The 20,102-nt window shown below is 48.6% G+C and overlaps 1 protein-coding gene across 3 annotated transcripts in view; it reads right to left on the bottom strand.

The window, feature by feature from the left end:
* Positions 1–20,102, bottom strand: part of ABL2 (ABL proto-oncogene 2, non-receptor tyrosine kinase) — a 537,261-nt gene that overhangs the window by 407,698 nt on the left and 109,461 nt on the right. The window lies entirely within an intron of this gene.

Raw genomic sequence — 20,102 nt, 5'->3', positions numbered from 1 at the left:
GCCCCAGAAGGAGAGCTGATTTTGGCAGGTGGGTAGGGGGATTGTGCAACAAAGGCATTTTTAAAATACCTGTTGTACAACTCTCCTCCCCCCCCCCCTTATACTGCCCAAAATCAGCTCAACGGACCAAAACACACACTCTAACACAAGCATACACGCATCCAATTTAAATAAAAATATAAATGTACCTTCTGCAGGGGCCTATGCGTGGGTGCTGAAATGCCACACTCCAGGTTGCTCTGTCCGTATGTGCGAGGAGGCACAGGAGCTCCCCCTCGCACATACAGACATGCAGTGCCACAGCCAGCATTTCCAATGAGCTATGCAGGGCTGGTGAAGCAAAACACCCCCAGCATTACATGGCTCATTGAGCATGTGCAGCTGGGGAACTGAACTGTCAAAGAGAAACATTGTGGGAGTGCCCAGTGTTTCACTGGCTGGCTCCTCGGCTCCTCCATAACGGGTGAGCGGGCCACTGGGTGGATGCCCCCTGGCCCATTATCGATGAGCCGCCTGGCTCAGACTGGTTTATAGGGCAACAGGGCAATGCCCGTACCAAAAATGCAAAATGCTAGTGTAAGCCAGTCAAAATGGCCCACTTTTTTGGCCAATGTGAGCCAGTTTAATGAGTTACTTCACTGTGCAGCTAGTGGTTTTGACCATTGTTGCTGAATACATTTTCTTTAAATACCACAATTTGCTTATATTTTAACAATTAAACACCCCCTTGGGTACTATTCAAACAGTCTGTGACTTAAGGAATGAATATCCATTTGCAACTGCGGGCCACTTTCATTGGTGCCTGAGAAAGTTTGTTGGTCCAGTCTGACCATGTGAGCCGCCCCTGCCCATTTCCTCGAATCTAAAGAAAAAAATACAACTTTTTTAAATTTCTTTTTTACATTTCATGATGGGCGATAGCACCCCACCCCCCCCCCCCATCCCCTCGGGATGCAGTTTGAAGACCTCTGCCTTCGAGTCTGCTGAAGAATTGGCCGTCAGTGACTGACCCTCGTCAGAGCTGGTACTCGGGTGTTTGCCCGTCTTCTTAGACCCCCCTCAGCAGGATCAGTTTGACCCCTGGATTGCGTGTGGGAAGGCTTAGGGTCACAACCCCACACCGTAGCACAGGACCTCCTAGGTACCCCCTCGATCCTGCCAGTTTTAGATATAGCCCCTAATTGGGGATAACCCCAGTGTCCTTAGTCCCTTTATTGGAACCTTCGAGACGAGTCTCGGTACACTTAGTTCCAGCTATGGAAACCTCAGGAACTACCCTAGTGAAAACAGCTCCAGAAATGCTGGGCTTAACTTTAGCCTAGGATGAAGATCCGCTACAGACCACCTCTTTACAGGGAACCTTGGAGGAAACTGCAGAGTGCGCGTTAGATCCCTTTCGGGACACACCCTGGTACCAGAGACATTTGGGTAACTCCGGGACCCAGAAGACCCCAGGAAGGAGTCCCCTGGCCGGGGTGCCCTAAAAAGGAAGGAACTTACCAGAATCTTCCTTTTTTCTTCAATTAATTGTTGTAAATGTGGAGGAGGAATCCGGTGGAACACCTCTTCCCACCTGACAAGTCGACGCTGGAGTGGGAATCACAGTAGAAGCAAGAGTCACACGGGTGTTCTAGGCCCAAGCACTCCAGACAGAGAGGGAAACGACATTTGCACGAATAACAGGACCCGAATCCCAGATGCTACAGCCTAGACGGAAGAGAAGACCGTGGAACCGGAGCAGAAATATGAGGGACAAGGGAACAAAAAGAAAAAATTCCCTAAAATGCAAGTGCATCTGAATTTTTTGATGCTTAAAAGGTGCTTCGGAATGTCCCACAAGTATGGCAGAAAGGGGATGGGATGTAGGAGTATGGCCACTGGTCTGTAGGAGAAGAGATGGTGATTAAATTGCTTCCTCAGCCCCACACCACTACTTAATACTTAACTAGGAGGGATACCAATCGAAAGGTGAAACAGACAGACGGGTATACCTCTTACTGTAACATGGGCATGCAATACTATTCAAGGAGGGTGAGCTGATAACAGTAGAAACACAAACAGCGTTAGTACAATGGTTCAAAAATAAATGAGTGCCCAGTCAGGGTCCTGTAAAAAATAGGAACTTTAATAAAACAATCAATGTAATACACTCATCAAAAACACAAAACGCCCATCCTTCTAAGGACAGAGAATGCAGAATTATGAAGAGAAATGGCACTCTGCGCTGATAAGCAGGGGCGTTCAGGCAAAAGGATTTCTTCAAGAATGTCAGTGCTCTGGGGTAAGAAGTCGCTATGGTGCCTTTAACGATTACAGGGGGGACTTGGCCTTGTCAAAATGCATTTAGTTCTCATTCTTGGGTGCTCAGCAGTATTGAACCCGGCTTCTGGGTGTTTTTATTGCGATTGACCCAGTGTCGAGACGTTAGAGTGGTTTGGTCCAACTAGCAAGTTGGCGTTTAGTTGAATCGATGTGCGGGCTCCTGTTGGGTCAAGTCTGTGCTCGAGAGGGGAGAGTAATCGCTTCCAGCAGGTTCCGTCCACCTCAGCTGTTACGAAGTTCAGCCGGTGATCACATTGATTCAATGCAGTGCTCCGCAATGGGTCGAGCTGGTGTCTGGATGGCTCGAACGGCAGAAAAGCAATTAGAAAGAAGCAGTGCGGTCCTGTAATGGCTTGAAGTGCAACGAGTGTGGTTGACACAGCTCGAAGGTGTTAAGGCGATGAAACAGGGTTACAGTTGCTTCTGGGTTGCTGGAAGACCCAATCCAGCATCTCCCGGCCCACGCCGAGTCTTAGTTTTGCATTTTCACACCAGGAACTTGTCCGACATCTACAGGTGTTTATTCCCCTCCAATGAAAGGGATCCTGGTTCCAAAGCACAGGCAGCAGAGACAGCCTGGTCCACTGCTCTGGATGCCTTTCGTCTTAACCTCTGTGGTAGAGTACTTTGGAATAGGCTGTACTTACAATAGAGATTCAGATAATCTTCCTCTTTGTGAAAGTCCAAAGATGAATCAACTAGGGGGGGTGGTTTCCTCCTTATAAGGGGAACAGGTCTATGGGACTGGTCCAAAACAAGCATGCTGTAGGTGACCAATCCAGGCTGTTGTAAACAAGTGGCCTTTTTGCCTTATGAAATCATGCTAACAGTGATTTGCCTGCAGGAAATGGGTGGGCAGGAATTTGTATAGAGCCCTAGCAGAAACAAAGATGGAGGCACCCCTCTCCCCTGGCTACTCTAAGTCCACCCCTTCCAACGTCTGCCGACTTCAAAAGAACACCAGTGATGCAACCCTAGCGAGGGCTGGGCTTTATTATGTCCATGTTGCCTTTGAAACACCAATTCCCAGGGGACCTCCTGAGGAGGGTTCCTGTGCGCTGGGAGGAATGTGTTGCATATCCTTGGGGAGATCAACAGGGCAGCTTCCTGGCCATTGTTGCACGTGGGTGTGGTGGAGACAGGCAGGCAGGCCAGGCAGCTAATACACATGCCTTCCTCCACAGCTGGAACCTGCTCATCAAGCGGACACTAGTGGCATATCAAATTATTGTGGCTTTATAAAATTGTGTCCTTAGTAGCCACCATGCTGCAGCCATGCATGTCTTATTTTACAGATTAGCGTGCCAACAAGCCAAGTTACATAATTACGAGGTTTTGAATCAGAAGCACAGAATATTAAAAAGCCACCTCCGCCCGTTGAAATGTGTTCTAGAAGCAGTCAGGAATGCACGTTGCCTCTGAACCTACTCCAATGCCTCTGCAGAGCAGTTGCTGCCGATGTCAAGAGCCTGTTACAACAAGAGCATATGATTGCACTAGGCTTTTGGCATGGAGCTATAGGCCAGAGCGGACTGTTTAGGAACCCCCCTGCCCCCCTTCAGAAACTTAATGAACCCCCCATTTTATGTTATGTTATGTTATTTGGCATTTATATAGCGCTCTATATATCATTGGTATGACCTCAAAGTGCTCGTATGTTGAACGCCCTCAGGGACCGTAGTCCAGGTCAGTTGAGAGAGTAGGGTGTCAAAGGGTGCTTGGGTGCACCAGTTAAGTGTGCAGCTGATGTATTTGCCTGATGGTAGCTGCATCCTAGCAATAGCCGTGCTGGTATGGATATCGGTTCAACGTGTGCAGTCTAACGGGTGGACATGAAGACTGGGTTCTGGCTGAGTTAGGCCTGCGGACGCTTATGTGTGCAGCTAGGCCGTTTTTTTCCGTGGGATATAGCTCCATTTTATTAGCGTAGCGAGGTGTTCATTGGATAGTGTTTGTATGTGAGCAGCTAGGCCGAATTGATCGAGGGGTGAAGCTGCACTCTAATTGCGTGATGGGGTAGAGTAGAGAGTAAGGATAGTGATATGATACGATAGATTTTGTATGCAGTGCCCACACACAATGCACTTCAAAGCTCTCCAAGACAAGGGAGGGAACAAGGGAAAAACACAAACACTCCTACAGGCCATGAACAACAAGAATGTGAAGATTAGCCATTGCACTCGGCCTAGCGACACTCCAGACAGTGCAAGTGACAAGACACAGACAGGAGGGAAACAGGAACAGACAGGCGATTACCGCACTAGGCCTGACGACAACTCCGGAGAATCACACGAGGTGGGGGAGAAAGGAGGGAGAGGAACAAACAAGCGACCATCGCATTGGGCCCTACGACGCCTCAGACAGTGCCAGAGGAGCTGGGGGGGAGGGACAAAGTGTTAAGTATCATACTAGGGCCAGTGACAATTCTGATAGAGCAAATGCAGAGGAAAAAGGTATGGGAGGGGGGAGGAGAAAGGGAGAGGAGAACAGAATAAAACAATCGAAAGAGCAGTGAAGCAGAGGGAAGAGCGAATACAGTTGCAGAGGACAGGAAAACACAATGTTGTAAGGGAACAGATAATGTGGGCGAAGATTCATGGTGAAGATGGGTACAATATGGTTCAGGGCCAACCTGAGTGCTGGATCCAGGGGAGGTGCAGCATGAGAGTAGAGGGTTGAAGCGCCACAAGTCAATGTGTGCAAAGTTAAATCCAAGCGTTGGCAAAAGGTTACTGATGGTGGACCCTTCGTGACTCGAGACAACTCCTGCAATGAATGGGAGGGTGGGACGGAAGAACGGGATAAGGGGTGTGGGGGGAGAGATTAGAAAAAGCAGGGGGGGCATAAGGGGCCAGAATTGGGACATACAGCAACATTACGGGGGGATATGAGAGGCACACAGAGACATCACGGGGGAATAGAGGGGCTGGGGAGCACACAGTAACATCACAGCGGGGTGGGGGTGGGAGGCACATAGCGACATCATGGGGATCAGAGGGTGTTGGGGCACACAGCAACATCACGGCAAACCAGTGGGGGCAGCGGGGCACACAGCGACATCACAGGGGACCAGGGGAGCTAGGGACACACAGCAACAACATGGGGAACCAGAGGGTGTGGGGGTACACAGCAACATCACAGAGACCAGAGGGGGCTGGAGGGCACACAGCGACATCACGGGGGACCAGGGCGGCTGGAGGGCACCGTCTGGGGGCACACAGCGACATCACGGGAGACCAGAGGGTCTGGGGGCACACAGCAACATCACAGGGGGCCAGAGGGGTTGGAAGGCACACAGAGCGACATCAATGGGAACCGGCAGCTCGGGGTGGGGGGGGTGGTCACCCAGCGACAACATGGGGGACCAGAGGGGTTGTGGGCACAGATCGACATCATGGGGGACCAGAGGTCCATGGGGGACATCACGATATCACAGGGAACTTGGGAGCAGTGGGGGCACACAGCAACATCACGGGGAACCAGAGGCGGCTGGGGGCACATCGCGACATCATGGGGGACCAGAAAGGCTGTTTTTTTTTCCTAGCGACCTGGGGAACCAGAGGAGCAGGGGGGTACACAGAAACATCATGCGGGACTACAGGGGGGTGGGGGCACATATGGGGGACCAGAGGGGGTGGGGGGCAAATAGCGACATCACCAGGGACGAGAGGGGTCTGGGGGCACAGCAATAACACAGGAACCCAGAGGGGCTGGGGGTACATAGCAACATCACGGGGCGGGAAGGGTTCCATGTCACAATATCCCCGCAAAAATATTGCGATACAAAAATATAGTGATATTGACCCATGGACCCTGCGGTGGACACCCTCGAAACCCCTGCAAAATTTTGATATGTGAAGGGGGACACCCCGCAACCCGCGCTCCCGCAAAATATCCTCCCCAAAAATATTGCCTATGGCGAGACAAACGCCCATATGTATGGCGATATTTTTGGTGGGGATATTGTGTAGGGGTAACGCGGGAAGCATACCTGAAGCGGACAGGGAGTAGACAGAGGCCTTTGTGTGGGCCTTGTTTGATGAAAGGCGGCAAGGATACTGGCAAGGATATGTGAACACCATTAAGGAGAGAGTTTACGTGACGTTATGATCTAAGGGGATCAATATTCTGTATTTTAGGCATGTGGTTGCTTAATGGCGAATAAATGAGCTTATTCATTGATGAGATTGTTGGGGATCTCACTGAGCATTAGTCATCGGGTTGCTGAGGTTCAATTGCTTCAGGAGGTCGTGGTTGGTATTAGAGAAAGAGTCATGTTTTTAGAGCTTTGCAGAATGTCAGTCTAGGGAATATGAGGGGGCAGCGAGTTCCACAGAGTCAGGGCCAAGGTTTAGAAGGAGGATCCTCCGATCCTGACAGAGTTGAAGGTTGGCATCACTAGAAGGAGGGCAGTGCTTGATCTTAGGGAGCGGGAAGGGAGGTATGGTTTTATCTTTTCTTGCAGATATAATGGGCCAGTCTTGTGCACTGCACGGTGAGTGATGCACAGGGTCTTGAAGGTGGCCCTTTGTCCGACTGGCAGCCAATGGAGGGTTCGGAGAGCTGGAGAGATGTGGTCTCTCGGACCCAGGCCAAGGAGCAGTTTTGCAACAGCGTTTTATGCTCTTTGGAGTTTGTTAAGATGGTAAGCCATGGCTCCTAGGTATAGGGAGTTGGCATAGTCCAGTCTCAACATCACAATAGACAGGACTGCGGCAAGTCTGCTTAGGAAGGAGAGGTAGGGAAAGATGCTTCTGAGAAGTTTGCGATAGTAGTGACAGCAATTTGACACATTATTGATCTGACGGGAGAGGGTCAAGAGCAGAGTTCATGGTGCAGCATAGGTTTTTTTACTGTGTCGGATGGAGGGTGGAGGTGGGCCCAGGGTCGGGGCCATGGGAGCTGATGAGGTAGATGATTTTGGCTTTATTGGGGTTCAAGAGGAGGTGGTTTATTGTCATCCATTGATCAATTTTGCAAAGAGAGGGTTCAAGATGGGGGTGAGGGTTGGTGCCGGATTTGGGGATTCTTAGGATGACGTGGGTGTCGTCAGCGTAGTTGTAGCATGAGAGGTTATGCATGCAGATGATTCCAAGAAGGCTGGTCATATAGAGATTGAACAGGAGAGCAGATAGGCATGCGCCTTGCGCTACTGCAGTGTTCACCAAGTGAGCAGCCGAGAGAAAATGGGAGAGGAGGGTTATTTGTTTCCTGGTGCTGAGGAAGGAGGTGATCCACTTGAGAGCAGTGCCTCTGATTCCAAGGGAGAGGAGGCGGTCAAGGAGGATTGAGTGGTTAACCGTGCCAAAATCTGCAGAGAGATCGATAAGAATTAGTGCAGTGCATCCTTCGGAGTCTGTAGTGACCTTGAGATCATCCCAGAATGAGGTCAGAGTGGCTTCAGTTCCATGTCGTGGTCTGAAGCCTGATTGTGCAGGGTCGAGGAGACGGTTGGATTCTACAAAACTATTGAGCTGGGAGTATGCTGTTCTGTGTTCGAGATTGGTCTGTAGTTTTTGGGGTCGAGGGATGCCTTTTTAAGAAGAGGCTCGACAGGCGCAATTTTGAAGGCATCGGGGACCGATGCCAGAGGAGAGGGAGTCATTTAGTATGGCTCTTGCATGTTCTCCTGCGCTGGTAGACTAGAATATTTCTTTCAGGACAGAAGCGGGGCAGGGGTTGAGGGGCGACCCGGACAGTTTGCTGGCAGATAGTAGATTATCAAACTCGTCTCTGGCCATGGGTTTGAAGGAGTCGAAGGTGGGAGGATCATGTGTCGGGGCAATGGGGGTCAGGTGGGATTGGTGGTGGGAGGGGGAGAGGAGGTTCAGTTTGTTTTTGAGGGAGGTCGTCCTGTCAAGAGCGGTGGTGTAGAAGTGTAGGGAGAGGGAATCGCAGAGTGATTGAGAAGGGGTGGATTGGGTAGAGGTGCAAGTGGGTTTGACAAATTCTGATATGATCACGTGGAGTTTTTCGCTGCGGTTGCCACAGTTGAGAATTTGGTTATTGTAATAGGCTTTTTTGGCTTTCGGATGCCAGCTTTGTAGTTATGGTGGTGCAGGGCGAACATGGATCTTCTGAGATCGGATTTAGTTGTTCGCCATTTGCATTTAAGAGAGTTATGTTTTTTGGCATTCCTCAGGTGGCACGTGAACCATTTGGGGGATGGTCCATTGCGTGAGGAAGCTGGGCGTGAGGGGAATTAGTGAGTCATTGAACCAAGAGTCAAAGGAGTCGATGGTTAAGGCTCTAGTGGGGGGTAGAGGGTGTTGCAGGGGGGGACGAAGAAGTAGGGCTTCGGCTAGGTCAGGAAGGATCTTGACTTTGTTCCAGCTTTTGCGATCCCGTGGAGGGGTGGTAGGGTAAGCTGTAGGAGGGGGGCAGGGGTGTTGATAGAGAAGGGGAAGGCATAGTAGTCGGTCCAAATGAGTGGTTTGGGACGGGATATATGTACCAGGTCATGGAAACTGAAAATTGCATCAAGCGTCCTCCAGAGTGGGTTGGGCCAGTCGTATGATGGGGGAGGTTGAGTGCGTCAAGACCGTCAACCAGCGGATGAGTCATGGGGTTGTTGGGAATATCAAAACAGATATTGAAGTCTCCAAGAAGTGTGAGAGACGGGCGATTTATTTGAATGGCAGCCATAGAATCACAGATGTTGTTGGCGAAATGTCTGTCGTAACCAGGGGTGTGGGGGGGGGTCTGTAGATTAGTAGGAAGCTGTGGGAGAAACTCAGCAGTAGCGAGGGTTTTACTAGAAGGGATTCACAGAGGGACTGCATGTCTGGGATTCAACAAGTGAGATGGAGAAATTAGAGTTGAAGAGGACTACCACTCTGCCTCCCCTGGATGGGCTATTGTGGGCGATAAGCGAGTAGCCGGGGGAAGGCTTCATGTGCAAAAGGTGCAAAGTCTTCAGAGAACCAGGTTTCGGTGATAAAGACTAGTTTGGGCTTGTCAAAAGATAAGAGGTCATATATGCTGTGTCTGTTACTTGCTACGGAGTGGGCATTAAAAATGATGCAGTTGACTTCGTGAAGGGATGTAGTCCACGTAGAGGTCATCGGAGTGGGTGCACGGTAGGGTGGTGGTAGAGTGTGGAACATTTAGGGTGGGTGAGAAAGGTTGAGGAGGGGTAAGAGAGGCAGGGTGCCTGGCGATTTTGGGTGACAGGGTTATGTCGATGGGGGCAGGGAAGAGGGGGCAGGCGGAGGTGGATATGTGAGAGGGGGGTGGGGGTTATCCCACACTCAGCAGATGGCCATTCTGTTATAACAAGATTCAAAACTGTTGGCTTTGCCAGTGCTTGCTTTAACAAGAATTCAGTGTTCAGTAACAGCTGCAAAACACACATTGCTTATAAATCAAGTGACTGAAGGAACGCTTGGTTAAGATATTTACCTTACAACAGAAGCTAGTTAACATATGCTTGAAACCATTACCTTTCAGAAGGCTGCTTACTTAAAAATAACATTGAAAGCCCCGTTAAACCACAGGGCTAATTCCGAGATCACTTTCAGCACTACCCAATTGCCAAAACTAAAAATGTAACCTACACATGGCTCTGCCAATGCACTTCCTTACGTTATTATAATAATTCATATTTATAGTGTGGTTGTATTGTGCAGCATGTTGCCATTTCAGCCGTTGAATACAGCTCTAGAATCACCATGTTCTGTAGAAAGGTACATCAAACTTGTTTTATAGTGTTTGCTACTGCAGCCCCTGTACTTTATACTGCTGTAAATAACAGGTGTATGAAGCACATATGTACCAGGGCTGGGTGAGCATAGGAGCCATTGCACCTAAATCCAGACTAAGGACCTGAGTCTTTGGGACCCACAGATGGCTACCCCAGAAATGGCAATCCTGGCATCCATTTCAATACCAGTGCCCAGACAACACTTACAATGTACAAGCACCATATTCAGAACCAGGATTTAAGTGGGCCCAAGCTAGCCATAGCAGAGCCCTGGCGGTCTCCAAAATCTGCCCATGTTCCAGCGTGCCACCAGGCCCCTCCCTTTGCTGCACAAGTAAGCATCCAGCACTAGAGAGTGTGCATGGATGACGCAGACAGATTGATAAATACAATGTGTAAGAAACACATACAGGTAATCCTGCACCTGACACCTAAGGTGTGAATGTGTCCAAATGGTTATGACTCGAGGTTTACAGTAATTTTACTCTTAGGGTAAATACAAAAGGAAAAAGCCGGAAGGTCAGTGTGCATTATTTGTTCTGAAGTGTTACAGGCGTTAATCAATCATGCTTTTGTCATTTAAAAAGTAGTATTCTAAGTAGTAAGCTACTTCTGCTTTGTATAAAATGGAGCATCTTGATGCTCCATTTTATACAAAGCAGAAGTAGCTTACTTTGGCGCTCTCATATGGCGATTTCAAGGACAGTTGAGGATGCATGGGGGCTCGCGATGGGCTTTCCTCCATAGTCGTAGGATATTCCGTTCTTCGGCACAGGACCAAAGCACTTTTTGGTAGCATCCAAAAACATTGTCCTTTTTATTTTTAGGCTCTAGTCCCACCTTCCTGGGCCCCGCCCAGCGCCTTTTCCCCTCAGTCCTCTTCGATCACCAAGGTCGTTAGACATATTAGGAATTTAAGGATCCTTTATTTTTTTATTTTTTTTAGAGGTTATGGCGGGCGGATTAAGGAAGGGGGACTATGGACTAGAAATAAGGTAATGGGTTGATTAATGTGGAACTCTGATCTTAGGAAGGAAAGAAGGGCGTCTGTGTGTGAAGAACCACTTCATCCCTATGGAAGGACATAATGGGTTCTTCAATACACTGAGCCTGTAGTTAGCCAATTCTTCTTGGTGAGGTGATGGCGACCAAAAAGACCACCTTTCAGGCGAGGAATTTGAGATCCACACTCACCACAGGTTCGAACAGTTTATGACAAAGTGCGTTGAGCACCACATTGTGGTCCCATTTTGCCTGAGGCTTGACGGGAGTAAAAAAGATCAGACCCCTGGAATGTCGTTTTATCGCCGGGTTTGTGAGGGTAAACAAAGAAGAATCGGTATTCAGGTATGCACTGATATACGACGGGTATGTATGGCAAGAGTACATATGAATGCCTGTGGGTGCAAGGTCCAAGATAAAGGAGAGGACATTGTCCACTGATACCCGACAAGGGTAGATCTTTCTGTTTAGACATCAGTGACTGAAGCGGAGCAATTTGCTCTTGTACTGTGCGTTTGTAGAAGGCTTGCGCGCTGCCTGTTTAAATGCACATGTTATCATCAGATAGACCGAACTGCTAGCGACCTGATCTCAGGAACCAGGCCACTAAATCGAGACTGTGGGGAGGGATGCCACACTTGTTTATTTTTCTGTTGGAGATTGGGAATCTTCGGCAACTGAATTAGTGGAGAGATTTGACAGTCACTTTAGTTCCAAAAACAAAAGCAGAACCTTGCTGGCAACGAAGGTGCTACAAACACCACTGTGTAGCCTTTCACTCGGACGGCTGTGTTCTCTTGGCCAGGGATGTGTAATACATGAGGGACAGCCCAATTAGTGGAAGGGACTAGCCCCCCCCCCTTGCTTGTTCAGGTCAAACATTGAGATCAAATTGTCTGTCCTGAAGTGAACTACTTTGTTGGTGATGTTGGACTAGAAGGCTTTCAGGGCCAGACAAATGGCTAGCAATTCCAGTTGATTAATATGGTGTTCCCTGTCCGAGGGAGGCCATAAGCCGAAAACCTCTAAATGATCCAATGTAGCCCCCATCCCAGTACAGAGGAATCAGTCGTTAATGTCACATGAGGGGACGGTTCCGAAAAAGGCGGTCCCCCTCTAAGAGGTTGGAGTAGTGCAACCACCACGTGAAATCAAGTATCATCTCTGGAGTCACTAGAATCCACTGAGAGTCTGGATCCATCACCTGAGATAAAGTTCGTCTCAGGGTTAACTGAGTGTGCATCATTTTTAACCTGGTTAGAGTAAGAGCTAAGACACAGGAAGCCATCGAGCCCAGAAGCCCCTGGAACACCATGCTGACGTGAGGGGAATTTAGAAAAAGGGTACATGTCTGAATTAGATCACTTATTCTATCTTAAGTTAGAAAAACACCATAATGTTGATCATGGGGGGCAGAGGACACCCCCACAACCCCTGCTCCCCTTGATCGGCATTATGCGACTTCGGTTATTTTTCTAATGCCAGATTCGTCATTTTCGGCCATTCGTTTTTAAAAAAATGTTCTACGGAACCCTAAATAATGGGCGTGCTACGTTTGAATCTTATGTGGAAGTTACATTTGCGTAACGCTATGTACTATAATAAAGTACTATATAATAAATAAATACTAGCTCCTTTTACCCCAGTGGCAGCTCCTGGTCACTGGTTAATGCTCGATATCCAGGACCTACGTTAAACTACGGTTTATCCAATCTTAATTTCGATCCCTGCTTCTGAAGGAAAAGGCCTGAGCGATCTGGTAATTTTAAACGAAATTCCCCTGACAAAACCCCCAACTGTGAGGTAGGAGGTTCTGCAACCAAATAAGACATAAGATCAATCACCTGGTCATGAAACACCCTGATTGACGAAAGCGGCTCCTCTTCCTCACGTGCATCCGCCACACCCTTATAAACAGGACTTCCGGTGGCGCCAAGCGTGGAGAATGTGGCACAGGCTCCATTGGCTCAGGAGGTCGCTCCACAGGTGGTTGAGGAGGCGGTGGTGGATGCAGTACTTCCACTGGCTTTGGAGTGTCCTGCGGCCTGGGGAAACCTTCCTGAAAGAGGTTTGTGAAGTAGGTCTTCATCAGGTTTTGGAAACGGCTGAAAAACACATCCTCTGAGGATTGCCTTGGCATCGGTCTGCCGAATATCTCCAGAATTCAGCTGCCAAAAGGGCCTCCCCCCAGCCCCAACCCCAGCTCAACATTGTGCAACGGTGCCGAGGTAAGCGGAAGAGAGATGGTCAGTGGTAATGCATTCTCGTAAGCAGAGTCCAAACCCCTCTTGGACTGTATGGGTCTCTTCCCAAAGATGCAGATGGCAAAGACTACGGCCTGGCACCAGAACTTGCCGCAGATGAAGGCACCGACAAAATGGCCAACACCATAGGAGAAGCCGTTTGAGACTTTCTGTGGTAATGTGCGCCACAGATTTGTCTCAAGCCATGGTCCTTTTAGCCATTATTTTAGGAGCTTTTGTGATTCTGCAGCCCTTTTTGAGGGTTCCTTGGTGAGCTGCTAGATGTGGACTTTGGACGTGCTCTGTTTAGATTCCTCATCGTGGCCGGTACTATGTCTAGCCCCTTTGAGGGGAACCTCGGACAATAATCTGGTTTTATTAGCCCCGGAACAGGGATCCTCAGCCTTGCTGGTAGACTTCTTCGTCCCTTTCTGGAAAATATCAGGGGGCGGGGGGGGGGGCTCGGTATCCAATTTAGACCCTGAGTGGGGCACCTCAGTGCAAACTCTAGGGACTCGAGTCAGGACTCCCCCCTGAACCGGATGACCCTGGGAAGGCTTCACACGGACGGGGTGCTCTGAAAAGAAGGGTACTCACTGGGCTGATTCTCTTTTCCTTGAATTGCCTTATGTGAACCAGAGGAATGCCAGGCAAGTCCTACTCCTAGCTGATGAGTCTTCTGTCAAGCACCGAGAGCGATTCGCAATAGAAGCACAAATCCCAACGATGATCTGGGCCAAGACACTCCAGGCAAAGATTGGGAGGGTCTGCCGCCGCGGATTGACATCCACAGGAGGCACACAACGTGAAGCCGTTGCGCTCCGGTGTAGGGGGAGGACAAGAAAAATACTGTGGAACTGAGACAGGAAGACAAATTGAAGGGAAAAAAGACCCTTAAAAAAAAAAAATTTAAAAGCCTTGCGGATGTCAAGCGTGTCTGATCCCGACTGCACAGAGAAAAGGACTACAAGGAGATGCACGGAGCGGGGCTCGGGATGGCAGGGCTAGACCCATACACGCTGGCACCCGCGTTAAAATAGAAAAGTACCAGTGTTTTTGAATGCTACCAAAAAGTGCTCCGGTCCCTTCCCAAAGGACCGAATATCCCACAAGTAAGGCGGAAAGGTGACAGGACGTAGAAGTATGACCATGCCCTTTTCCAGAGCCCTCCCCCTCAATTTTGTGTACCACTTCCAGTACTACATCTATTGATCCAGTAGTTCGATGGGGATACTGGAAAGGAAAGCCTACCCAAACCTGCCTATGCCCTCGAAAGCCCAATAATGGAAATGCAAACAGTGTGCGGCTCTTCAATAATGAGAGATCCTGCATCCGCAATAGGTGAAATCCAAAGCTGCCCAGTCTCCAGGACTAGTGCAGGCTTTCAGACTTTTCAAGCTTTTCTCGGGAGAGGGAGATCTCCAAGGTTTTTGGTGTGCTGCAGTGCCCATGGGGCAGCAGGATGGGGTGTAGAAATCCAGCCTTGATCCTGAACAGGACTCTGCACTGCACTAAGCCCTCATGGACATTGAACTCACAGAGCTACATCAAAGGTGCAGCATATAAGGAGCTTGGACTCCACTGATATGATGCCCTGTCCCCTGCAGTCATACAAATTCTGGGCGGTAGAGATGTTTCAGGCATGGTATGCAGCGTGTTGGGAGGGGGGGTGCTTAAATGGTGGGCTGTGTAATTGTAGCAGGTTATTCGACATACATTACTTTGCACTACATTGTACATACATTACTTTACACCGAGGTCGTTTTAGTCTTCCAATCAAGATGGGGGAGGCGCTACAATTATACACTATTTGGGACATATTTCATGGCATGTATGTGTTTGCCACGTTGTTTTATTATGATGGGTTTGCTTTTAAGCAATCTCTTAAAAAAATGTTTAAATCACACATGTCGAACATATTCTACCAACTAAACGTGATAAAATATACGGTCAAGTTCCTACATTGTGGGCTTGTCTCAAATTTCAGATTCACTTCACTAAAGGGTGCGTACGATCCTAGGTAAATCGTTTTTTCGTTCCGTACCTCTCTGCGGGATATTGTATTTATATATATCCACACACGTTTTTTTAACCGTGTGGTGGGGCAATAGAGTTTTAACACGTATTTGGCGACATTTAGAGCAGAACACTCGTGTTTTTGGTTTTCACATGTGGGCAGGAGTGTGTAATTCGATACCTCAAACCATGTACATCAACCGGCTCTGCGGACACAGACAGTCACAAACCAGGTTAAAACGTGAATAAAAATGACAGTATAGTTGTAACAATGCATGCTATTAAATGCACTACTTCATGGTTAGCCACTACCGGCAGCCACGCTGCTCGGCCATGGGAGTCCTACCGTGCAACACTCCCCGTCTGGGACGCGCACTCACACTCGGCTCTGATATTGCCAACCGGCAACAAAAAAAAAATATGGACTTCTGAAGTGGTCCAGCTGATCACAAACACATCAAATACGGCGCCTCGTGCGGAACCAACGAATAGTGATCGCCATAAAGCTTTGAAAATGACATCCCATCCAGCCCACTGGACCGCCAATGCGGCTCTGACGAATTACATGTACTGAAAGCAGCTGTGTACATTTGCATTACACGTGAAGCACCCCTGGCTACCATCAGAGATACTCACGCAGAGGTGTTTCGATGTACATATACCATTCATACCCACCAACGTTCTCTGCCACCAACATCCCCACACAGCTATCGCTATGTAGCACTTACCTACAACAGAAGGACCCACCCCCGACAAATACTCCACCAATAGAGCCACATGTGAGTGTGGTTTTCAATCTGGGCAAACTCAGCCTTTCGCTCTCCCAAAGTCCATCAAATTGGACATATTCAGATAAGTAATAACGGCAGCCCTTTTTTAAGTGTGATCCGAAACGTTTCATGTTGTGGCCATACGGCTACAAGAAAAAAGGTGCTGCCGGTACACACACAGTTTGGCCAAAGCCCTTCAGTCTGATCAAGCAAAACTCATCTTTACCGCAACCAGCGCTGCCGGAGTACCTGAAGCCTGTGTAAATCTTAATATGCATGGGCCCAAAGCCCGCTTCCCTGCGCATCTCCCCACCCGCTCCCCCAAAAGGATTCTTCCAGCGGAGGCGACGTTATGTGTGTGTATCTTAACAGGTCAAAAACTGGTACGGCCGCTGGTGACAACTAACACGACACGGAGTAGCTAAGAGCACAGCACAAAGCCATGTCCGATGTACCTGCTAGATCCTCATGCTGGACGCAGGGCAGCTCCTCCCGCGGTCTATCCCATGTACAGGACATGGGCCGAGCAGAGCTTAGAGTCATATTCCAGGGGGTACCTTCGGCGCAAGGGTCTGGGAACGGATGGCTACCAATACGTCGCTGGCCAATTCGGAGGCCTAAAAAGGAGGAGCCTCAGAGTGGGAGAACGACCCACCCCATCTTCTGCTAAGCTGGGGCTGAAGGCAGGGTGGAGCTGCAGACGATGACAGCAAGCCACAGCAGCCCTGCAATCCTTGGCGTGGGCAGGGAGGAAGAGAGGTTAGGACTGCGTTCAGGCAAGGAGCGGCGAGGAAGGTGGGGAGATATTAGGAGCAGTCTGACGGGCGATGTGAGAGGCGGACGACTGGAACACGTCTGTCGGGCACATGCGAGGGAGGAGAAACAACAGCATACACGACTCACTCGGCGTGGACGTGGTGGACTCCTCGGCTACTGACCGACCGGCGCAGGGGAGGGAGGGAGGGAGAAATGACAGAAGCGTTAATTATCGAACAGTAAAGGACAAGAGAGGAAAACATACACGGTCACGCGGAGGGGCAGACGAAGATGAAAGCCAGGCGCGCTCTATGTATATACTTATGGACAGGGGCGAATAAGAGGAAAGGACACCATTCCTGTTTTCTGACAGACAAGAAGGGTGAAGCCCACGGAAAGACCAGGAGGGGTGAGCGAGAGGATGTAAATAAATCTCGTTTGCAATCAGATCCACAGTTGGGTAACTCATGAGCACCCTGTAAAATGACTGACTGTGCTTCCCTTTCGGCGCTTTAAGGATTTCCTTCATCCACTCTCCCACCCCGAAACAGGCCTGTTAAATAGCTATGGAGTAATGACGTAATTTCTTTCCGCAACTTCTAACAATGCTGTTCTTGGTTGTCTTTGTTTTTTTAATCCGAGGACTGTCGCAGCAGAGTTACATGGTGCATCCAATAAGAAAGTACTGTCAAGACCACAATGGTGAAGCAAGCCACTAGCTTAGTCACGGTGCTCAGCGGTTCTAGACCTCTAAGGTCTCAGGATATTGAGGGGCATTGGTAGGGGGGGCGGGCTCGAACGCCTTCCGATCCCATATCTGTAGGAGTGAACTTCAGCAGAAATGTCAACGAAAATAATGTGAGAATACCAAGTAAAGTGACAGTATAAAGTGAAAGTTGAACTAAGACTTAAATAAAGTGACATATAGAGCGGGATGATGGGAAAGTTTTAGATCAGCGAGACTCCTTGCGAGGAATAGGAACCTCTTCTTTGCTCGGAATGCAGTTAGTATGCCAGCTCAGCAAAGAACCACTGAAGCTGTGATGTTAAGCTACAGATCACATGTAAGATAACACCTGCCTAGTAAAGCAGCTGTGGTCTACAATTTCCCCAATCTAATATGTTGTATGTGTGTTATTTCATAGGTGGCGGGGCGGCAGCTTGTTAAACTTTCATGCATGTAGCATATGTTGATGAAGGCCAAATGTGGGCTGTCGTTGCTAAGCAGCATTCCTGGTTTGCCAACAGGCAGGGAGGGTAAAGCACATGGAAAGGTTAAAAAGGGTGGAGGTGTGGGTGAGAGGATTTACATACATCTCATCTTGCGTTCAAGTCTGGAGGAGGGTAACCCTCATGAGCACTCTGTACAATAACTGCCATGGTTGAACTAGTAGTCAAGACTTGGCCCAATCCGTGACATCCAAAGGCTTCACATGGGTGAAGGTGGACTCCAGCCTGACTATGCAGGCCATGCGACTATTAAGGTTAGGTGTGAGGGGTTGAGGTGAACGATGACAAACCTGTGAAAAGACTGCTCAATAGGGCAAGCATGCAGCAACAAATATATAATAGACAACTAAAAAGAAAATGTACAAGAATGCCCAGTATTCAAATGTCATTCTTGCATTCCTACAGCACTACAATGCATACCCAGAATTGAGCTCCAGGTAGTAGAGACATTTGAACAAGAATGATCATGGATGGACAAAACAGGTAGGCCCATTGATCACAGATGGCTTTAAACAATAATAATAATAGATGAAATGAGAAACTGCTACATGTTGTTACACACAAGATACTTTTAAGAAGTCCACACCTAGTAGAAAATGGAATCACTGATCAACTGGTAGCAAGGCCAAAAAATGTGACAGATAACCTTTGCCTGGAGATGGGTGATGCTCATTGATCTCCAGCTTGTTAAACTGTGGTGCCCGATGTTTTGTTTGTTTGGTTAATTTATTTGTAGAGCGCTCCGGACCCGTGGGTAGAAGGGCGCTTTAAGGATACGGTTACAGTCATGAAATATGCATTAACATTTATAGGGTACATCAATTTACAAATAAGGATTTACATAATACGACAATTTACATATAATACAGGTGTGGTTGCGGCTGTTAGATATTGGAGATGAGGGTAAAAGCTACTCTTTGTTCAGTAGCCAGCCAATAACCAGTTTCCTAAAGATCGGGAAGGACTCAATGGTTTTAATTTTGAGTGGTAAGGTGTTCCAAAGTTGGGAGGCTAGCACAATGAAGCTAGCGCCTCCTGCTCTTTTTAAGGCGAATCTGGGCACTAGTAGGCTTAAGGCGAATCTGGGCACTAGTAGGCTTAAGGAGTTGGTTGATCTGGTGGTTCTGGATGAAGATTTTAAAGTAAATTTGTTGGAGAGGTACGGTGGGTCTAGATTATTTAAGGCCTTATAAGTGAGGCAGATAGTTTTGAGGTCGATTTTTTGCTGTTTGGAGAGCCATTTGCATGCTTTCCTGGTTGTAGAGATGTGTTCACGCCTTGGGATGTTGAGTGATGCGCGTAGAGCATTGTTCTGGAGAACCTGGAGTTTGTTAATTATGGATTGGTTGGCTCCTAGGTACAGGCTGTTGCAATAGTCTAGTTTGGATTGAATGAGTGCTCTGGCCAGAGTGAGGCAGCTGTCGGGGGGATAGGAAGGGTCTGCTAGCCCCGATTAGCTTACCTGTATATGCAGTGGCCGAGGCGGTTGAGTTGATTTGTTTGGCGAGGTTGGTGTTGGCATCAAGGTGGAAACCTAAGGTTTTCACACTTTTAGCGATAGGGATGGTGTTACCGTCTATGATGATGTTCTTGTAACTGGGGCTGAGTTTAGACAGGTTATTAGGAGAGCCAAACAGCAGAAGCTCCGTCTTCTCATCATTCAGGCAGATGCCATGGGTGGCCATCCATGCCTGGATGATGGAGAAGATTTCGTTAATCCGGGCGACGTCCGCATTGTAGTTGCCTGAGATGGTGAGGAGAATCTGGGTGTCATCTGCATAGTTGGTGTAGGTGACACCCAGAAGGTCCAGTTTGTCGAATAGAGGCTTCGTAAATATATTATACAATGTGGGGGAGACACAGGAACCTTGTGTGACTCCGCAGGTGATGGGGATCGGGTCAGCAGCGGCTGTTGTGGAGATGTAGGACTTCCAAAGCACCTCATCAACTGGAGTGGATTTCTCTGTGTGGTGTCTAGCTATCCAACACCAAAACAAAGGTGCTGTACGAGTGGCTACTGTAGACATAAAGCTCTTGAAAGAGTGGCCATTTACTAACCTA

Source organism: Ambystoma mexicanum, chromosome 1q, assembly GCF_040938575.1.
Source record: "Ambystoma mexicanum isolate Mex_15411 chromosome 1q, UKY_AmexF1_1, whole genome shotgun sequence".
NCBI lineage: Eukaryota > Metazoa > Chordata > Amphibia > Caudata > Ambystomatidae > Ambystoma > Ambystoma mexicanum.
Note: the sequence above shows the minus strand (reverse complement) of the source record. Positions and strands in the feature narration are given on the sequence as shown.